This window comes from Pipistrellus hanaki (genome assembly GCF_964339955.1).
Source record: "Pipistrellus hanaki genome assembly, chromosome: 7".
Lineage (NCBI taxonomy): Eukaryota > Metazoa > Chordata > Mammalia > Chiroptera > Vespertilionidae > Pipistrellus > Pipistrellus hanaki.
This window is the reverse complement of record NC_140509.1, coordinates 6,251,820-6,272,288: the sequence shown is the minus strand read 5'-3', so window position 1 is coordinate 6,272,288 and position 20,469 is coordinate 6,251,820. Positions and strand designations below refer to the sequence as shown.

Genomic DNA, 20,469 nt, shown 5'->3' with positions numbered 1-20,469 from the left:
TCACAGCCACCTGAGTCAGGTACTGTTCCCATCCCCGTTTAACTGACGAGGAAACCGTGAACAGAGGGAAAGTAACTGCTCCAGGTCACACATTAACGGAAGGAGCAGGATTCGAGCCCAGGCAGGTTGGCTCAGGTCCCAATCACGGTGCCGTACTCCGGCGTGGTGCTGGGGAGCCTGGACCTGCAGCTGGTCCGTCCCTGCCCAGCGGGGGCCCTAGGGCTGGAAGCTGCCCTTAGACTCAGCCCGGAGCCATCGCCCTGAAGCCTGTCTCATCGCCAGGTGCTATTTCTGTCAAGAACACCCCGATCACAGCCCTCTGGACACTCCCTGCTGGAAGACAACCGCTGTGCGCTCAAGGCAGCCACAGGCGCTGCTCCCGGCTCCCTCTCCAGCCCATCCAGGTGCCCACAGCACTCCCCGAACACGGGCTCAGCCTGGAATGCTGCCTCTGCCAGCTGGGCCTGCTCCTTCAGACCCACTGCACCTCCTCCTTCCGGAAGCTCTCCTTGACCGGCTCCACTCTGTTCCTTCCCGCTGCAGCCCTGGCCAGGCCTCCAGCTCTGCAATTACCGCACCAAACTGCCAGTCTGTTAACGGGTCTGTCCTCACCACGTTATCAGCATCCCAGGCAGTGCCCTCTATCTTGCCAAGGTAGGACCCAGCGCCGGCATGGGGCTCAGCATTTAGTGGGTGTTCAACATACACTTGTTGAATGAACATACAGGCTAAAAGCATTCACCACTGTCACACTGTTCTCAGTCACAGCATTTGCCACTGTGCTGATTCTCACGTATTCCTGCTGTTGAGATGCAATATCTCAGAAATTAATTCCACTGACTTTTGCGTGAGGCCTGGATTCAAACCCTGACTCTGCACCGCCCCGCCCACCCCCGCCCGAGTTCAGGTGAAGACACCAACCCAGGGGTCTTCAAACTACGGCCTGCGGGCCACATGCGGCCCGCAGAGGAGTCTGATCCTGCCCGCCAGGTTTTTTGGGCAGTGAGCGCAGCCGAGGTGTTACAGTAGGAATTAGTAGTTCATATAGTCCAGCCCTCCAGCTCTCTGAGGGACCGTGATCTGGCCCCCACTTTAAAAAGTTTGAGGACCCCTGCACCAACCCCTCCGAGTTTCTCAGCGCTAAGACCGGGATACCACCTAGCCTGAGCAGCTGTCTTAGGGAGTAGGCACGCACACTGCTTACCAGTGCTGGCATACAGTGAGTGTCCGACCAACAGGGGCTGTGGCTGCTGCTGTTACTGTCACCGTTGGCTCATTTTAGGGTCCGAATGAGCAAGTGGTATCCAGGCCCAGCACTGGACCAGCTACTGGAATTCCAGGGACATGAGCACACACTTTCCCACTCCTCCCTTACACCCACCGTGGGAGCAGACCTGACAGGGAGCTCCCAATCCGGCGCAGGCTTTGCTGTTCAGAGAGATGATCCAAACCCTCCTCCACTTCTCCCCGCTCCGCCCCCGCTGCACTCTCGGAGCATGCCCCTCCGGGATGGGTACCAGGAGGTGTTCCTGAGAGGGGGCTTCGACCCAGAGGCAGGTGAGTGGGGCTACAGGGCAATGTGGAGACAGATGGGGAAGGCCCCTCTGAGGGAGGCTGGCACGGAAGGGCTGTGTGGCTGGCGGGCCAGGAAGGCAGAGAGGCTGGTCTAGTGGAGGCTGGCAATGCCGCGGCCTCAAAGGGCAAGTGAAGGATGGGTTTATCCAAAGAGCAGCAGAGAGCCTAGGGAGGGCTATGAAGACGATGGACAGGTTCAGAGCTGCATTTGAAAAGAATCCCTCTGGAGGACGGACTGGAGATTTTTCCGCTGGACTCGGAGTCAGGGTTGCAAAGTGAGTGGGGGCACTGGTGGGAGGGAGAGGCCACCTCCTGAATCCCTGGACACCTGCCTCTTCAATTCCTGGGGAGAGCCGGGCTGAGGAGCCAGGCAGGAGCCTCACCCAGAGCCGCATGCTCCCCGGGGCCCTCCTGCACCGCCCTGAGTGAAGCGGCAGGGAGGGCAGGGCAGGGCAGGGCAGGGCAGGGCAGGGCAGAAGAGCTCCAGGGGCCCTGCCTGTGACTCCCTGGCTCAGCCTCCCAGTGCGGTTCTGATCTTGGTGACTCCCGGGTACGACCACTCCCATCTGGGAGCACAAGTGGCATTGGCACATTTGGCAAGAGACCAACTGACTCGAAGAGCACATCCCTAGCCTGAAACTCCATCCAAGCCCCTCCAACTTCTGACACACATCTCTAGGAACCATGGGCCAGGCACGCCACTCACAACCTTTTCTTCTTAAACATCTAAGACTAGGACACCAGCCAGCCTTTTAATGTTCACGAAATAATCTCTCTAAGCTCAGGGAGAAGAATGCAGACAAAACGGAGTGTGCTGAGCACCCACACTGCCCTCCGAGGGCAGCTCTGACCAATGATGCCTCCTGCAGGGTGTGGGGATGGAGGCTGGTGGCAAAGCAAGGGCAGTGCCCTGACAGGAGGCAGGCCCAGCCCAGGAACAATGGGACCCCCAGCTGGAGGTGGAAGGCAGAGGTGCAGCAGGGCTGAGTGACTCCGGGGCCTCCCCAAGGACAGCGGGGCCGGAAGAGCCCTCAGCGGAGCCAGGACCAGCCAGGTCAGCGCAGGAGAAACTGGGCCCAACTCCAAGCTCCCTGAAAGTGCTCGTGCCTGTAACCTGGTAATTCTCCTCACAGGACAATGGACTAGGCTGTTCGAAGCAGTGCTACTTACAAAAATGAAATAAATTTTTATAAGAATGAAAATGTTGTATTAATGAAAAGTAACAGAAATATCTCAATGTCCAATAGAGATATGGTTAAATAAGTGAGGGCACCCCTAGAAAATGGAGTGTTATCCAGCCATGAAACTCATGTTTTCATAGAGTATTTAGTAACTTTGGTGGGAAATAGCAGAATTCAATTATATAGCAAAAACCCTATAAAAATGACTAGCGAACGAATGGAAGTTTCCATGTACGCTTAGGGCAGCAGGTGATTTACTGTTCTCATGTCACTGAATGTCCTAACCTTTCTGTGCTGGACATGTATTATCGCCATCTCGACCTCTCAGAGCACGTGGTGCACTGCGGAGTCCTCCTGCGTTACACCTTCTCCTCTCTTGGCCCAGGCTTCCCTCTGACCTCGCTGGCTGCTCCTTGGCAATCTCTCTGCTGGAGCCAGTGAGCAATTTCCTCCTGCCCACTTAGGTCTCCTTCAATCTACACCCTCCCTGCATGACTTCATGCTTGCTCGTGGCTTTCGATACCTTCAATACACTGATGGCTCCTATATGTTCTCCAGCCCAGGTTCTCTGGTATGGATGCCCAATGGTATCACAAGTCTAACATATCCAAACCAAGCCCTTGACCTCGCCCCCTCCCCCCCCCCCCCCGCCCCCGCCAACATCAGTCCCATCTCAGTAAATGTCAATTCCAAGTTTCTAGTTCGTCAGGCCAAAATGTTGGTGCCAGCAAATCCTTTTGGTCTGCTTTTAATAAATTCCCAGATTTGAATCACTTCTCATCACTTGCACTGCTATGACCCTGGTCTGAGTTAACATATTCCCCCCCCCCTCTCTCTTTTCTTGTTAATCCTCACCCAAGGATATTTTCCCATTGATTTTTAGAGAGAGTGGAAGGGAGGGGAGAGACACAGAGAGAAAAACATCGATGTGAGAGAAACACATCTTGGCTGCCTCCCGACCGGAGCTGAGGATGGAGCCTGCAACTAAGGTGCGTGCCCCCTTGATGAAATTGAACCCACAACCCATGCTTTCCAATAAATCATTAGTCTGGGTATTGACTAATTTGTGTTAGTTTTTTGACAATTGTGGCCTGGCACATGGTGGTAAGTGCTAAACAATTTTTGCTGAATGAGTGAATGAAAGCAGCGGGCAGTCTGCAGGACGACATTCTATCCCTTAGCCAAACCGGCTAGGGGGTGTGTCTGTCTGTCTCTCTCTCTCTCTCTCTCTCTCTCTCTCATTGTTGTTAATCCTCACCCAAGCATTTTTTTCCCATTGATTTTTAGAGAGAGTGGAAGGGAGAGAGGGAGAGATAAGAGGTAGAGAGAAAAACATCGGTGAGAAAGCAACACATTGATTGGTTGCCTCCCGCATACACCCCAACTGGGGCCAAGGATTGAACCATGACCTTCAGTAGGATTTAAACCCACAGTCCTTTGGTGCTCAGGCCGACATTCTAACCTCTGAACAACACCAGCCAAGGCAAGCCAACATCATCTCTTGCCTGGATTATTGCAATAGCCTCCTAACTGGCTTCACCCTCCCACCCTTCCCACTAGTCAGAATGATCCTTTTCAGTCAGATCCGCCCCTTCTGTGATCAGATCCCTCCAGGAGCTTCCTGTCCATCTGTACACCGGCCTGTGAGGCCTTCCCTCCCCCCTCCTGGTATACTCGGCCAGGCTGGTCTTAATCAGAGCAGGCACATTTGCCTCAGGGGCTCTGCAATTGTTCCCTCCAGCTGAAAATGTCCTACTTATTTACATGGCTGGCTGCCTCACCTCCTCAGGGCTTTGCTTAAACGTGACAGTCAACCTGACCACAGTCAACCCAGACCTCCCTTGGGTTCTTCCATTTCCCTTCTCTGCTACAGTGTATTCTGTAGCTCCTGCCACTATCTGAAATAGTATGCACTCATGCATGTATACATATGTATAGAACATATATGTGTGTGTTTGTATATGTATATACACATATATGTACTAGAGGCCCGGTGCATGAAAATTCATGCACTGGAGGTGGGGGGGAGGTCCCTCAGCCCGGGCTGCCCCCTCTCACAGTCGAGATCCCTCAGGGGCGGGAGACAATCCGGCAATCAGGGGAAGGTGACCCCCTCACACCTCTGCTGCTGCCACTGCCGGCAGCACAAGCCTCGGCTGGCCCTGGTTACTGGTGTGCCTGCCACCCCGGTGGGGTGAGGGGACTGGGCACTGCCATCTTTAAGGGCGGGCCAGTCAATTAGCACATTCCCCCCTTATTGGCTGTGGGCGAGGCCATTTTTGCAACGATGTGAGGATCAATTAGTATATTAGCTCTCTATTACATAGGATATGTATTTTTAAAACTCATATGTTTACTGTTTGTGTCCCCTCCCAAAAGAATATAAACCTCACAAGGCAGAGATTTTCATGTTCGATTCATACTGATCCTCAAGACAGGGGAGTGACTTGGAGATAATAAATTTGCTGGATAGATGAATAGTTTTTATAACTGGAAAAAAGATTTCCATTCATGGACTGGCCCCATAGAGATCACCTGTTCTCAGGCTTCAGTTGTCCAGCTGCTCTTAGCCCATCCTGTCGGATGAGAGGCTCACCGAGATGACAGTTAACAGGCAGAGCTGCAGCAGGAGTCCGGGCAGTGGACTTGGGAGGTAGCTCCTTTGTCCCAGCTTCCTTCCCCCTCGGAGGGTGCTGGCTGTCTGTCCCCTTTGACTCTGCAGTCCTTACTGAGCAGTGCTCAAAGGAGCCCGGGCCACTCACAGGACGTGGCTCTCTGCAGGGCAGGGCGTGGGGAGGGGGCAGCTAGTCCTCAGGAGCCTTTAATGTTTACACTCCAGTCAGGGAGGAAGATAAGACCAGCACCTGCACTTTGGGAAAAGCTGTGCATAAACAGGGGAAGGGAGGAGGGAGGCGAGTCCAGAGGAGGAGGAAATGGCCTCTGCTGGAGGCCTCAAAGGTTCAAGGCCAAGCAGAGCTGGGTCATCCAGAAATGACCAACAAGTAAAATATGCTCATTAGAGAAGAAAATAAAATCAGGAAGTGGTTTATTCTGTATACACAGACTGAGGGGTGGGAGGGGGAATGCAGGCTCCTAGGCCCGGAGAGGGGTGCAGGCCCAGAGCAGGCTGGGGAAGCAGGTCACAGCCACACACACACAGATGGCTCCATGACTCTTCACACGGGGCCTACTCCGATTCTGGCTGAACCGAACACACACAGCGTTTCCGTGTGCCAGGCATGACGGTAAGCTCCTTACGCAGGCACCACAAGTGAGGACTCTGAAGCATCACGGAGGACTAAACCAGAGCAGGGAGAGGGGAGGACACTGATGACCGCCGGAGCCGGGGTGCAGAGCAGGAGCCGTCTGCCGCCTCGCTTCCATTCCCGAACCCCTAAGGCTACAATGTGTCCGCATCCTGGCGAGTGGACCCTTCCTCGTCCCGTCCTGCCTGACCTCTGGGCACCCCGCTCAGCCCGCACCACCTTCCTCCCAAAGCCAGCGTACCCAGTGAAACCTGTCACTGCCAGCCTCCGACTCCTCCGCTCTGTCCATCACTCCCCTTACTGCGCGGCCTCTAAACCCCAATAACCAAGAGGAAGCGGAAGTGTGGGAACAGCAATACTTTAAACCCAAAGCCTATCTTCCATCTTTCCTCCTAAGTCACTGAGAGGCCAAAGTGTGATCTAGGCGCCATCTGATGAACCCGTGGATAAGACGATTCAGCAGGCCAGAGCCCTGCCCAGGCTCTGCTGCAGTCCAGGAGGTGAGAAGACGGGAGAGGCTGTGCTCCCAGCCCTGCCTGCACCAGGCCAGGCCCTCCGGGCAGCCTCTCACCTCTCTGGCTCATTCTCCCATCTCTGAGATGGGATTAATATCCTGTGTCTTCCTTACAGCAAGGCTTAGAAAAACATCTGTGTTATATAGAATTCACACACCAAAAGGTTAATGGTGAATATTTCTTAGGGGTAATTTTTATTTTTTCTCTTGTTGCTTATCTGATTTTCTTAAGTTTCCTATAATGAACATGTGCTGTGTTTAATAAGCAAAAAAAAAAAAAAAAAAAAAAGTTTGAAAGCATGACACAAACATGAGGCATCACTAGCTGAGAACAGCAGCAGCAGCAGCCGAAGCCGCCTCTCTCAGGATGTGGCATTCTGGCCCGTGGTGTCACCACGTTCCCTGCTGACCCCCAGCGCAGCGGGCGGTGCTCAGGCAGACCCCCCGGCCGCACACCGCGAGTGGGTGGACTGCACCTCTGCCTGGCGCCCCCTGTGTGTGACAACGCAGACTAGCACACACCTGCCCCACAGCCTGGGCTGGGAGGTGGGAAGGGGGATGTGAGGTGGGAGATGGTGCCGGCGGGGAGATGGGCGGTCTCTCTCTCATAACGAAGCTGAGCAGAAGAGTCTCCTTCCAACACGGCCCGCCGTCTCCCTCGCCAAAGCTCTGGTTCCCCCTCGAGTGAAACCGGCTCAGGGGCGGGAAGCTCACCTGGTGCTGGCTCTCTCCTGTTTGCTTTCTGTTCTTCCTTTCCCTGCCAGGCGGCCTATCTGGCTGCTCTCTGAGGCCCCTGATAAGGGCCTAGTCAACAAACACTTGAAAGCATGAAGTCCCCAAAGAGGGCAGCGAACCAGAGGTGAGGAGAGAAAGGACAAACAAGAGAATTCAGCCTCAGGGAGCCCGGAGCAGCTTCTGAAACATCAAAGCTCCGGGAGTCAGAGTCGGCCCAGGCCCTCACCTTCCGTCCTCATTCGGCGCTGCCAGCGGGCGGCTCCTGAGTGTGTGCCAACACGACAGCCCTGAGAGCTCAGCGAGGAGGCTGGTGCCACTGCCCTGGCTCAGGACCGCCGGCCAGGAGGTGTGCGGAGGGAGCACCCAGCCGGGAAGCGCCCAGACTGGCGTGACTTAGTGATGACTTGGCGAATTCGTTTAGAAAGCAGAAGGCCGTACAGGTCGGGTCATGTCAGCTCCCAGTCTGGATTTCAGCCCCGTCTGGCAGGAGGGAGATGGGGCTCCCACAAAAGAATCAGGGTAAAGCCCGGCCACTGCTCCCAGTGCTACCTGGAAACACCGCTTTCCTGGAGGTCCCCTCTCCAGGGCGCTTCTGCCCTGCCTCCCGTGCTGCCAGTGCAGAGTGAGTGTGTGTGTGTGTGTGTGTGTGGCAGAGGTTGGGGTGGGGCCTCCAAAATGCACTGTGGGAGGAGCTAGAACTCCCAGAAGCCCCTCAGGGCCCCCCGGCACCGCCTGCTCCTGGCCAGGCTACGTTGGCCCTGGCCCCGAGTTCAGCCCTGTATCCCGCAGGCAGTGGATGTGGGACACAGATTCTCCTGGACTCTCCACTCTGCAGCAAGAGGACAACATGGCCTAACGACCATGTCCTGACTGAGCCAGAGCCACTGTTTCCCTCAGAACAACTGCTCCGGGGAAGAAAGCATGGTGGCCTGAGGAGCGACGCCACTCACCAGGTGCTCAGCGCTCCTGCCCTCGGGGAGATGCTAACCAGGAAAATGACAGGTTGGCGGGCCGGTCGCCAGTGCAGAGGGCTGGCAGGGCAGTCCTGGAGTGCCGTGTCGCCTCCATGGCCCTTGTTGGCTGCCTAAGAGCCTCCATCCAAATCCTGGGGCGTGAGAGCACGCAGGCGGTACCTCCCCACCCACAGCGACCTGCTTGGCAGGGCTCCGCGCACCTTCCCCCACGAATGCTTCCGGCCTCTCCAGGCCCCCAGGCCCAGGCAGGCCTAGGCAATACCTTCTCCATCCACCAGATTGCCCTCAGGACTCATGGGCCAACTAGGGGATCCTAGGCACTGACCCCAACCCAGGCCCTGGCCAGGTACGTGAGGCCTGCACTTCCCTGTCTGGACAGGCGGGGCTGGAGCAGCGCCAGCAGCCTCGTCTTTGTAACATCCGCACGCAAGTATTTATTCCAAAGGTGGCTGAGCAGCGTCCAACTCCCGCCTACCAGTTGCCCTAGGTGCCAGGCCTTTCTAGGGGACAGCCTGCCACATGCAGGAGAGCAACGTGGGCGAGAGGGGTACCTCTCTCTCCCCTTTCAGCTTAGATCCCACAGGGGCTGGTGTTCTGCTGGGTTTTCTGCACCGGTACCTAGTGGTTGGTGCCAGCATAACCATGACCAGCCACTTCAGAGGAGGCAGACTGGCAAAAGGGCAGGTGTGGGACTTTGGCCCAGAGAGAACTGGGTTTGAATCCTAGCTTTGCTACTTACCAGCTCCGTGGCCTTGGGCAAAGTGCTTCACCTCTCTGAGGTCTACTTCCTTATCTGTGCAATGGCTCAGCTAGGGAGGTGACATGCTTATCTACAAGCCAGAGGGGAGAGATGGTGGTAGAGCTTGGTCCCAAATCCCATTTCCTGGCTCACAGAGCTTTCCTGATTATATCAGCAATTTTCAACCGGTGTACCACAGGAATTTTTAAAACATGCAATACCTAACTACTTAGTCAGGGGCACTGACCTCTTTTCCTTTAGATTTCCAAATAAAAAAAATGACAATAGCCAGCAAACAATAGCTGTCAGGCGTGAATGAATAAAAATTATAGCTATTTTATTTTTCAGATTAGCAAAAAATCTACTTCTTGGTGTGCAGCATAATTTCAGTAATTAGTTTATGTGTGCCCTGAGCTGAAAAGGGCTGAGCATCACTGCACTACGTCAAGATGTTTCCCAACAGTAGGTGCAAATGACAGAGAGATAGTCTCCTTTCCAAAATGGCTGTCAACTATCCCAAAAGTCAGCGAAGAGTTCCTTCCAAAATTCTCTGCCTTCAAACCTAACCAACCAACCACCCCTGCCCCCCAAAAAACCCCAAAGTTCTCTGCCTTAAAACGAAAGCAGTCTTCATGGATACCAACTTCACCAGGTGACTAGTTAGCACCATCTTTACTGGGGCCAACTGGCACCATCAGCTTCCTGATGTGAAGCAACAGGAAGCACTCATCACCCTGTAAGCTCCCACCAAAATGTTAATGTAAATCTAATCACAGGGAAACACTCATACAAGCATGGGCTGTAGACAATCTAGGACACACTGCCAAGAAAATGCAACAGCCCTGGCCAGTGTGGCTCAGTTGGCTGAGCGTCCTCCCATGCACCGAGAGGTCGCTGGTTCAATTCCCAGTCAGGGCACATGCCCGGATTGCAGGCTTGATCCCCACCCAGGAGGGGGTGTGCAGGAGGCAGCTGATGGATGTTTCTCTTATCCTATTTCTCTTTTTTTATTTTTCCTTCTCCCCTCTCTAAAAAATTAATAAAAACATAATTTAAAAAAAAGAAAAAAAATGTAACTGTTAGCAATTGGTGAACCTTAGTGAAGGAAATACAAAAGTTCAAAGTAGTAATCTTTCAACTTTTCTGTAGCTTTGGCATTTAAAAAATGTTTATTGATTTTAGAGTATGTAACATTGATGTCAGAAACATTAATCATTTGCCTCCCATATACACCCCAACCAGGGAGCAAATCCGTAAGCTAGGTATGTGCCCTGACTGGGAATCAAACCCACAACCTTTGGTGTATAGGACAAAGCTCCACCCAACCGAGCCACCCGACTAGGGCAGCTATGGCCTTTGGGTTAGATAAACAATAGAAAGAAGAAAGGCTGTTTGGCTCTTACTTCACCACCTGGCTAAGAGCCAACAAGGACTCGGCTGTGTCATGTTTGGGTTTTCCCCCAGTGCCCAGAATGTAACAACCTAAGCTCCCATGCCTATTGCACAAGGCCTGGCACAATAGGGATCTTAGCGTTTTCTAAGCTCACTTCCGCAGCACTCCACAACCCGAACATCTTGTCAGCCACAGTGACTTACACGAGCTTCCCAGCAGCCACTGCCAGCGAGCCATTTCCTCAGCCAGTAACTCCCACGGAGCACCCTCCACGGGTCAGGTGCCACGCTGGTTTCCCAGACACTGCGATGGATGTGACACAGCGGCTGCCCCACGGAGCTCACCTTACAGTTACCTTTCAACACTCGCTTTCCTCAAATCCTGCCTTATGACCTTCTTAACAAGTATTTCCATGCAAGACTTCTTTCCCAACTTTTCTTAGGAAATTTATGTTTCACTGAATCCCAAATTCAGAGAAAGATCCCAAACACGGACAAACTGGGAAAATGGGAAAAGGTATAATCTTCTGGTGAGAATTAAAGCTTAACAATCAAACCTTAGAGATGTTATTGGTTTCAAGGAATCCGCTAACTTCACGTGAAAGAATAGGAAGTTAACATGCAGAGTTGAAGGCTGAAGCTGAGGTTTCTGGGAATCAGGACGGAGTGCCTCAGTCTGATCAAGCCTTGCTTGTGGCCAATGCCATGCTATAAGTGTGTGCTCATGACCCTGTCTGCTGCTAATGGTGAGTCATTCTGCAAATATGTGTTAATATATTAATATACATAGTGTATAGAAATCCTACAAGTAGAATTCTAAGAAGTAAGTTTGGAAACAAGTCCTTAAACTGGCAATTCTGACACGTGACTCTATACAGTGCTGTTAACTTTCTTAGATTATTAACTTGTTAGATTATTCAAACACTACCCAATAATGTTCACTGGAATCTAGCATTTGACTATTTGCTACAGAAAAGGGGGGGGGGGGAAGTGAGTATTGTGGAATTCTAGGACACAAAATCAGAAGCTGATCTTAATTTGAATTAGTAAAAGCAGTGCCCTGGTGCCCTGGCCAGTGTGGCTCAGTTGGTTGGGCATCGTCCCATGCACCAAAAGGTTCCTGGTTCAGTTCCTGGTTAGGGCGCATGCCTAAGTTGTAGGTTCATTCCCCCACTGGGGGACGTGGGGGTTGGGGTCATGCAGGAGGCAGCCAATCGATATATATCTCTTTCTCATCGGTGTTTCTATCTCTCTATCCCTCTCCCTTCCCCTCTCTCTAAAATCAATAAAAACATATTAAATATTTGTAACAAATTTGACTTCATCAAAATTGACTTCTGCTCTTTGAAAGGCACATTAAGAGAATGAAAGGACAAGCCACCCACTAAGAATGTACTTGCAAATTGCATATCTGACAAAAGACTTGTGTCTAAGATGGTAGTCTGCAAACTCATTAGTCAACAGAGCAAATATCAACAGTACAACGATTGAAATTTCTTTTGAGAGCCAAATTTTTTAAACTTAAACTTCTTTTAATCATTAAAATTTAATGCCACTTCTTCAAAATAGACTCACCCAGACTGTGGTATTTTGTGGAAGAGCCACACTCAAGGGGCAAAGAGCCGCATGTGGCTCATGAGCCACAGCTTGCCGACCATATATAAAGAACTCCCCATACTTAGCAGTAAGAAAACAAACATCCCAATTAAGAAAAAGGCAAAAGATCCGAACAGATATTTCACCAGAGAAAATATACAGATGACAAACACACAAAAATGACATGCAACATTCTTAGTCATTAGGGAAAAACACCTATAGAATGGCCAAAACAAAACAAAACAAAAGCTGACACCACCACATGCGAACAGGGTCGTGGAGAAGCTGGTGGGAAACAGCTTGGCAGGTAACCTTATTCTTATCATGCACCCGTCAATCCCACTCTTAGGGATTTACCTAAGTGAAATGAAAACCTATGCTCCAACCAGCAAAACCCAGAAACAACCAAAATGTGCCTCAAATGAAGAATGGATAAACAAGTTGTGGCCAATCCTTACATTCTGTCAGCAACAGAAAGGGACAAATCCTGAGACATGCAGCAACAACGGATGGCCTATACATTGTGCTAAGTGAGACTCAAAAGTCTATGACTCCATTTCTATGACATTCTGGAAAAAGCAAAACTACAGGGACAGAATAAATAATGGGTTAATGATAAGGTGAGGTTTGACTACAAAAGAGTAGCACAAGGGAATGTCATTTTACAAGGTGATAGCACAGTTCTTTATATGGATTATTTATCCGGTGATGATTAATGACTATGGATTTGCCAAAACTCAGAACTGCACACCAAAAAAGGATGAATTTTAGTGTCTGGAAATTTAAAAATAAAAATTTTAAATGTCACATTAAGAATAACTTTTACATATTAAATATCTGTGGTATTATCCTTAAAACATTAAATTATTTTTTAGGCATTCATTTTTATAAAATAAATATTTTTTATTTATTTCAGAGAGAAAGGGAGAGGGAGAGAGAGACAGAAACATCAATGAAGAGAAAGAATCATTGTCTGCCTCCTGCACAACCCACACTGGGGATCAAGCCCACGACCTGTGCATGTGCCCTGACCTTCTGGTTCGTAGGTCGACACTCAAGCACTGAGCCACGCCAGCCAGGCAAGCATTAATTTTGTTAATGTTCTCTTTCTTTAATATTTTCTATATCAACTATCTATATTAGGTGAAGGTCATATATACATGTTAATAAAACAAATAATCTTTTCGCAATATACTATTCCCAAATAATAATTAACCATGCATTTACTATTATATATATACTAGAGGTCTGGTGCATGAGATTTATGCATGGGGGGGGGGGGGTATCTCTCAGCCCAGCTATGGCACCCCTCAAAGGATGTCTGAATGCCCAGTAGGATCGGACCTAAATGGGAAGCTGGACATCCCTCTCACAATCCAGGATTGTGGCTCCCAACTGCTCACCTGCCTGCCTTTCTGATTGCCCCTACCACTTTTGCCTGCCAGCCTGATCACCCACTAACCACTTTCCTGCCAGTCTGATTGATGCCTAACTGCTTCCCTGCCGGCCAGATTGCCCCTAACTGCCCTTCCCTGCAGAACCAGTCGCCCCTAACTTCCCTCCTCTGTAGGCCTGGTCCTCCCCAACTGCCCTCCCTTGCAGGCTTGATCACCACCAACTGCCCTCCCTTACAGGCCTAATCCCTCCCAATTGCCCTCCCCTACTGGACATCTTGTGCCCACATGGGGGAAGGATCTTTGACCACATAGGGGCAGCCATCTTAGTGTGTTGGAGTGATGGTCAATTTGCATATTACTCTTTTATTAGATATGGTAGAGGCCTGGTGCATGGGTGGGGGCCAGCTGGTTTGCCCTGAAGGCTGTCCCGGATCAGGGTGGGGGTTCCCTTGGGGGGTGGGGTGGCCTGGCTGAAGGGCCTACGGTGGTTTGCAGGCTGGCCATGTTCCCCCACCAACCCAAGCAGAGGCCCTGGGATCTGGGATTTATTTATCTTCTATAATTGAAACTTTGTAGCCTTGAGTGGAGGCCTGGGCCCGCCAGGGTGTGTGGAAAGCTTGGCTTCCTCCATTGCCAGGCAAACCCAAGCCTCCTACTTGGTTGGGTTAATTTGCACACCCTCTCTTGATTGGCTGGTGAGAGTAGCTTGTGGGTGTAGTGGAGTGATGGTTAATTTACTCTTCTATTAGATAGGATATTTCTTTTACAGGAAAACTTCTGAAACTTTTATCACAGAAAAATAATTTACAGTTTATCATGGTCTCTCATTCTTATTTAAAAACCCATAAATACAGTGTTACAAAAGAGATGACTTTGGGAATTCCCGGGAAATTCTATGCCTTTTCCCAAAAATTCTGAATGTGCCAGGAATCTGGCAGCACCAGTCTTGATGCTTTCCCAGGCAGCCTTTCCTAAGACCCCGATGGCCATCTTCCACCCAGCTCCAGCCAGAGCCCCCTTCAATTAACACATTGTTTAGGGACTGATTTGGGGAAATTGCAAAAGCACTGACTAGACTGCTTCAGGGAGGAGACGCCAGAAAGAGAAAGTGAGGGACTGCCCTTGAGGAGCTGCGTGGGGAAGGCCGCACAAGTGGACACTTCGGAGGGAGAAATGATCCCAATCGGGAGAAGCGGATGAGTGTGGATAGGTGGTACAGCCTTTCTTTCAGCTGGGCCAGAGGCTGGGAAAGGCACACCCAGGGCAGGCCTCCCCCACTGCCTACAGTTCATCCTGACGGTAACCCGAGGGCAGCCAGTTTATACCTGGGCTCAGGCCCTAGAAGTCATCAGATTCTGTAACAGGCTGGAGGCAGAAGGGGAAGAGATAAAAACCGCCAGTGTACTCACTCAGAGCATCCCCTGGGGCCTTGTACAGAACAACAGCTGATGCAACTCACCTTTGTCTGGAGGTGTAAAGCTGAGAGCTGACAGCCTAGGGCCAAAGCGGGAGCTAGGGGTCAGGGCCACTGGCAGGTCAAACTGAGCGGGGCCTGGGAGAAGCCTGGCTTTCCCGCCTCCCAACAAATATGCAAAACCAAAGTTGGGAGACGCAACCCAAGGGAGAAGGCAGAAAGACATGGGCCTCTAGGCGCTGCTGGCCTTCCCAGCTCCAACAGCTCCACTCAGCACATGGCAGGGCTCCCTGGGCCAGAAAGAACCACATGCACCTCTTTTTTTCCCTTTCCTGCCACTTCCCCCTCCTCCTCCCCCAACACTTCCTGTACCAATCAATGGGACACCAGCCCCTAGTCATATGCTGAAATGCCAATGTCATCTGGTTGTCCCTCATGAGTTTCTTTTCAACCACCCACTGTTCCCTTTCCCTGACCTTGAGGAGGTCCTGGCTCAGGCCCTGCCCACCCCTCTCCTGAACCTGCCTCTAGACCAGTGGTTCTCAACCTTTCTAATGCCATGACCCTTTAATACAGTTCACATTGTGGTGACCCCCAACCATAAAATTATTTCTATTGCTACTTCATAACTGTAATTTTGCTACTGTTATGAATCGTAATGTAAATATCTGTGTTTTCCGATGGTCTTATGTGACCCTGCTAGAGGTTCTCAACCTGTGGGTCCCTACTTCTGCTAGTGACATTCCTAAGTCTAGCCATGATCTGCCGGACCCCTGCCCACAAATCTCCCACAGCTCCAATGCCCAAAAAATAAAACCCAACTCCTTAATGTGTCACCCAAGGCCTTCCACCCTGTAGGAATCTCTTTCACATCCCGCGTGGAAAGGGTTCTAATTCAGGGTTCGGGTTCTGGAGAAGGGCCGCACACAAATGAAGAGACTTGAAGAAATTCAATTTGGTGATATGGGGGCCAGGCGGTAGTCCAACTCTAGTGGGAGAACTACTCACTGCTCTGGCCCTACCATCCCTTTTATTGAGGCTTTGGGGAAGACATCTTAGGCAAGATAAACAGAAATGTACATGTAGCCCTTAGGCAGGAAATAATAGAAACTTACATGGGACAAACAAGGTGGAGGCTGCTTCAGCTAACAATGTCTCAACTAAAGGGTGAGTGGTTAGAGCAATTAAGGTTGTTGACCAGCCTTCCTGGCTTCCTGTCAACATCTCTCTTTTAGTGAAACTGATTTGTTTCTGGCACCACCAACCTATCAGTCCAACCACAGTGGGTAAGAGCAGTAGTAATGGAGGAGAAACCAAGATGGAGGCATAGGTAAACACCTAAACTGCTGCCTCACACAATTTCAAAACTACAGCTAAAAGACAAAATGGACATCATCCAGAACCACAGGAAGACCGGCTGAGTGGATATTCTACAACTAGAAGGGAAGAGAAAAGCACATTGAGACTCACAGAAACTGTGGAAGGCAGAGGTACAGAAGCGTGGGGAGGGCTGGCAACTGAGTACCCAGCTGGTTTTCTCAATCGGGAGGGAGACAAAAGCTCCTGACTGCTCTGAACTCCAGTTCTGGGTGAGACTCTGGGGACACAGACTCATATGGGGAGAAACTGGACTGTCTGGCAGCGAGCGAAACTCGATGGTGGCTTTCTCTCAGAGGTGCTTGCAGCAATTACCGAGTGACACTGAGACCCAAGGGCCTCTTAGGTCAGGGCTTATAGGCAGCCATTCCTGTTTGCTCTGCCCTGAGACTCTGCCCCATCCAAGCTGAGCACAGAGGCTTTTGCAGAGGTTTGTTCCTTTGAATTCTAAACTTACATAACAAACTGCAGCTGAATCAGTGAAACCCAGAACATCCAAAAGAAGGCCCAAGGCCCCACAGCAGCTTGCACTGCTTCACAGCTAGAACTCATCTGGGCACCTCCAAACCCCAAACAAAGAAGAGGAATCTGCAGATCTCTCTGTAGCTCCTGCTGGGTGGACCCAGGTCGAGGCTAAATTAGCACCTCCTTGGAGATCCAAGAGCCAGTGTACCCAGGGGTCAGAGAGGGACCATCCAGATTACAACTCCTCAGTTCCATAAGGGACACACTCAAGGGGCAGACTCAGTGAGCACCAAAGCCCCACTGAAGCAAGAGTGTCTCCAGTACAGAAGTTCTTCAATCATAGACACAGCTGATCCTCACAGCCAATTAGCCTGGAGGTCAATTCCTCCCAGTGATACCAACAACAATCAAGGTTTAACTACAAGACTGTGCACACAGTCCACAAAGGGGGGCACCAAGAGTGTCCACTTCAGGTAACTGGGGAGGCTGAGCCACTGGGCCCTATAGGACACCTAGCACACAAAGCCACTCTATCAACTCAGGGAAGCAGCAAAAATGCAGAGAAAAAGAAATAGATCACAAATGAAAGAAATGGAGGCAAGCAAACAACTGGATATAGAGTTCAAAACCATAGTTATAAGGTTTTTCAAGAATTTAGCGAGGCCCCTGAGGATATGAAAAAGGACCAACTAGAAATTAAGCATACACTGACTGAAATTAAAAAAAATAATATACAAAGACCCAACAGCAGACAAGAGGAACACAAGAATCAAGTCAAAGATTTGAAAAACAAAGAAGCAAAATAAGACCCAACTGGAAAAGCAAAAAGAACAAAGAATCCAAAAATATGAAGGTAGTATAAGGAGCCTCTGGGACAACTTCAAGCGTATCAAATCTGAATTATGGGGGTGCCAGAAGAGCAAAACACTGAAAACCTATTTGAAGAAATAATGACTGAAAACTTCCCCCACCTGGTGAAAGAAATAGACTTACAAGTCCAGGAAGCGCACAGAACCCCAAACAAAAGGAATCCAAAGAGGACCACACCAAGACACATCATAATTAAAATGCCAAGAGCGAAAGACAGAGAGAATATTTAAAGCAGCAAGAGAAAAACAGTTAGTTACTTACAAGGGAGTATCCATACGATTGTCAGCTGATTTCTCAACAGAAACTATGCAGGCCAGAAAGGCCAAGAAATATTCAAAGTGATGAATAGCAAGAAACTACAACTAAGATTACTCTACCCAGCAAAGTTATCATTCAGAATTGAAGGTCAGCTAAAGAGCTTCACAGATAAGAAAAAGCTAAAGAAGTTCATCATCACCAAACCAATATTATATGAAATGCTGAAAGGTATTCTTTAAGAAGAGGAAGAAAAAGAAAAAGGTAAAGATAAAAATTATGAACAACAAATCATATCTATCAATAAGTGAATCTAAAAATCAAGTGAATAAAAAATCTGATTAACAGAATAAACTGGTGAATAGAATCAGGGGCACAGAAAGGGAGTGGACTAACAATTCTCGGGGGAAAAGGGGTGTGGAGGGTGCGGGAAGAGACTGGACAAAAATCATATACCTATGGATGAGGACAGTGGGCGGGGGGAGTAAGGGTGGAGGGTGGGGGAGGAGCTATGGGGAAAAAAGAGGAACAATAAAGATTTATTAGAAGAAAAAAAAAAAAAGCAGTAGTAATAACAATTCAACATACCAAGTGCCCACACACCTCCTAATCCTGGTAAGAACTAGGATTACCTTTTGACAGATGAGAAAACTTAGCAGCACAGGAGGGTTAAGTAACTTGCCCAGGGTCACAGTCCAACTTCATAAGGAACGTACTGGGTTAGAACTAACAATCCTTTAACCCTTCTGTCTTCCCTAAAAGATTAAACCCTTAAGGGCTGGGATATATCTTTTTTAATTGTTGCAGCGAACTCTCCACTGCCTCACTGACTTCTCAAAAGGAACTGGGTGAGGGGTGCAGAAGGAGAGAGGGCAATAGGTATCCCTAAGATGGAAATCAAAGATACTGCAGGTCACATAAATTGTTCCTAAGATTCTCCTTGAGTTCCAGGAAGGAATACCAATGTTTAATGGCATGGAAATTGTATAGAAAGCAGCTGCATTTTTTTTCTTACATCTGAGTACTCTAGCATCCTGAGACCCTGATTAATCAATGCAGATAAAACGCTCAGCCCTATTTATGAAACCTGGAGAAGGATTTGACTGCGATAATGGTTTCATTTCACGATGAGCTGCCAGGGACAGCACATTGTAGCAGATGCCAGGTGCCTGGTGAGGAGCACCCCTCCTGATGACGACCCCACTCCTGAGCAGGGTCTCCTGGCAGTGCCATGGCACGTCTAGGAACAGGACGCACTCCTGCCACTAGCCTCATTGCCTATGGGCCTGGCACCTGGCTCGTCAAACGGGTGGCTCCCATCCCAGAGGCTCCCACTAAGCTGCCAGCTGTTCCCACTTCCTCAGGTTCTAAGGGCTATTCCTGGGGTGAGAAGGAAGGGGCAAAAACAACCCAACAATGACAATGCCGATAAGAGAGAGAGAGCAGGGGAGGGCATAGAGGAACTAAATGGATAAAGTTTGGAGGCTGCTCTGACGACCTCCTGGCAGGTGTGCAAGGCACTTTCTCATGCCTTCCTCCACACTTCCTCGACCATCCTCACTTCGCACTCCCCTCTGGAATGGGCACTCCTTGACTAGTCCTAATAACTCGCTAAACTGATGCTGAATGAATGGTGGCAGACCTTGCAAACTCTTTACCCCATATCGACTCCCCCTTCTCCCTTAGTCAGAAAATCCCAATTTTTTTAAAAATATATTTTTTATTGATTTTTTACAGAGAGGAAAGGAGAGGGATAGAGAGTTAGAAACATCAACGAAGAGAGAATCATTGATCAGTTGCCTCTTGCACACCTCCTACTGGGGATGTGCCCACAACCCAGGTACATGCCCTTGACCGGAATCGAACCTGGGACCTTTCAGTTCGCAGGCCGACGCTCTATCCACTGAGCCAAATCGGTTTCAGCAGAAAATCCCAATTTTATTTCCAGCAGTCATGTGGATGGCTGAAAGACTTCTCAGCCATTCTGCAGCGAGGGGAGGCCAATATGAGAGGAGGAAACTACTGGGTGAACTTTCAGGAAAGATCCTGAAGAAGGAGACAAACAGCTAGCATCCGTCTTTTTTGTCTCTCCCCGTATTCCTGGAACCCTGACAGGACAGCTAGAGCCCAGGAGCCATCTCAGACCATGACACCACCCAAGGTGGCAGAGCAGAGGGGCCAGTTCTAAACTGTCTTCCCAGATGTCTCCTCAACACATACAGAGAATAAACCTCTGTTTCTGGTCTCTGCTTACAAACTGCCAAGTGCAATTTCCAATAGATTCATGAATAAGCCCATTAAACTTGGTTTTCTTAAATTATGCACCAATGACTTATAGTTCAAAGGTCAGTCACCAACTCTAAACCTTGTAATATAATGATACTTTGCCATTAATTAGGGACACCAGGAAGAGAGACAGAAGCAATACAAGGCAGAGGCAGTAAAAGGTGGACAACATGAGGATAAATAAAGATGATGATGAGGGATGAAGGCAAGAAGGGACCAGGAAAATTAGGAGCAGAGAAGAGAGGAGATGTGGGGGGAAGGCAGGGTAGGAATACAGGGCAAAGGACAGGGGAGACGAGGGGCAGGGGAGAAGGGAGAGGGGAGGGTGTCAGGGTGTGCTGTGGCAGCAGTGACCGGGAGCATGGCTCAGGCGGGCCCGGTGCCAGGCCTCTGCGGCTCTGAGGTATTAAGTAACTTTCCCTCACACGAAGTG

General features: G+C 50.0%; 1 protein-coding gene across 2 annotated transcripts in view; it reads right to left on the bottom strand.

Annotated features, from left to right (window-relative positions):
- Positions 1-20,469, bottom strand: part of PPARD (peroxisome proliferator activated receptor delta) — a 69,925-nt gene that overhangs the window by 17,866 nt on the left and 31,590 nt on the right. The window contains exon 3 of one of the 2 annotated variants that reach the window (XM_084890045.1): positions 8,985-9,075. The exons of the other annotated variant lie outside the window; for it this stretch is intronic. The gene's annotated coding sequence lies outside the window, so the exon portion shown is untranslated. The remainder of the gene's footprint in view (positions 1-8,984; positions 9,076-20,469) is intronic. 2 annotated transcript variants of the gene reach the window in all.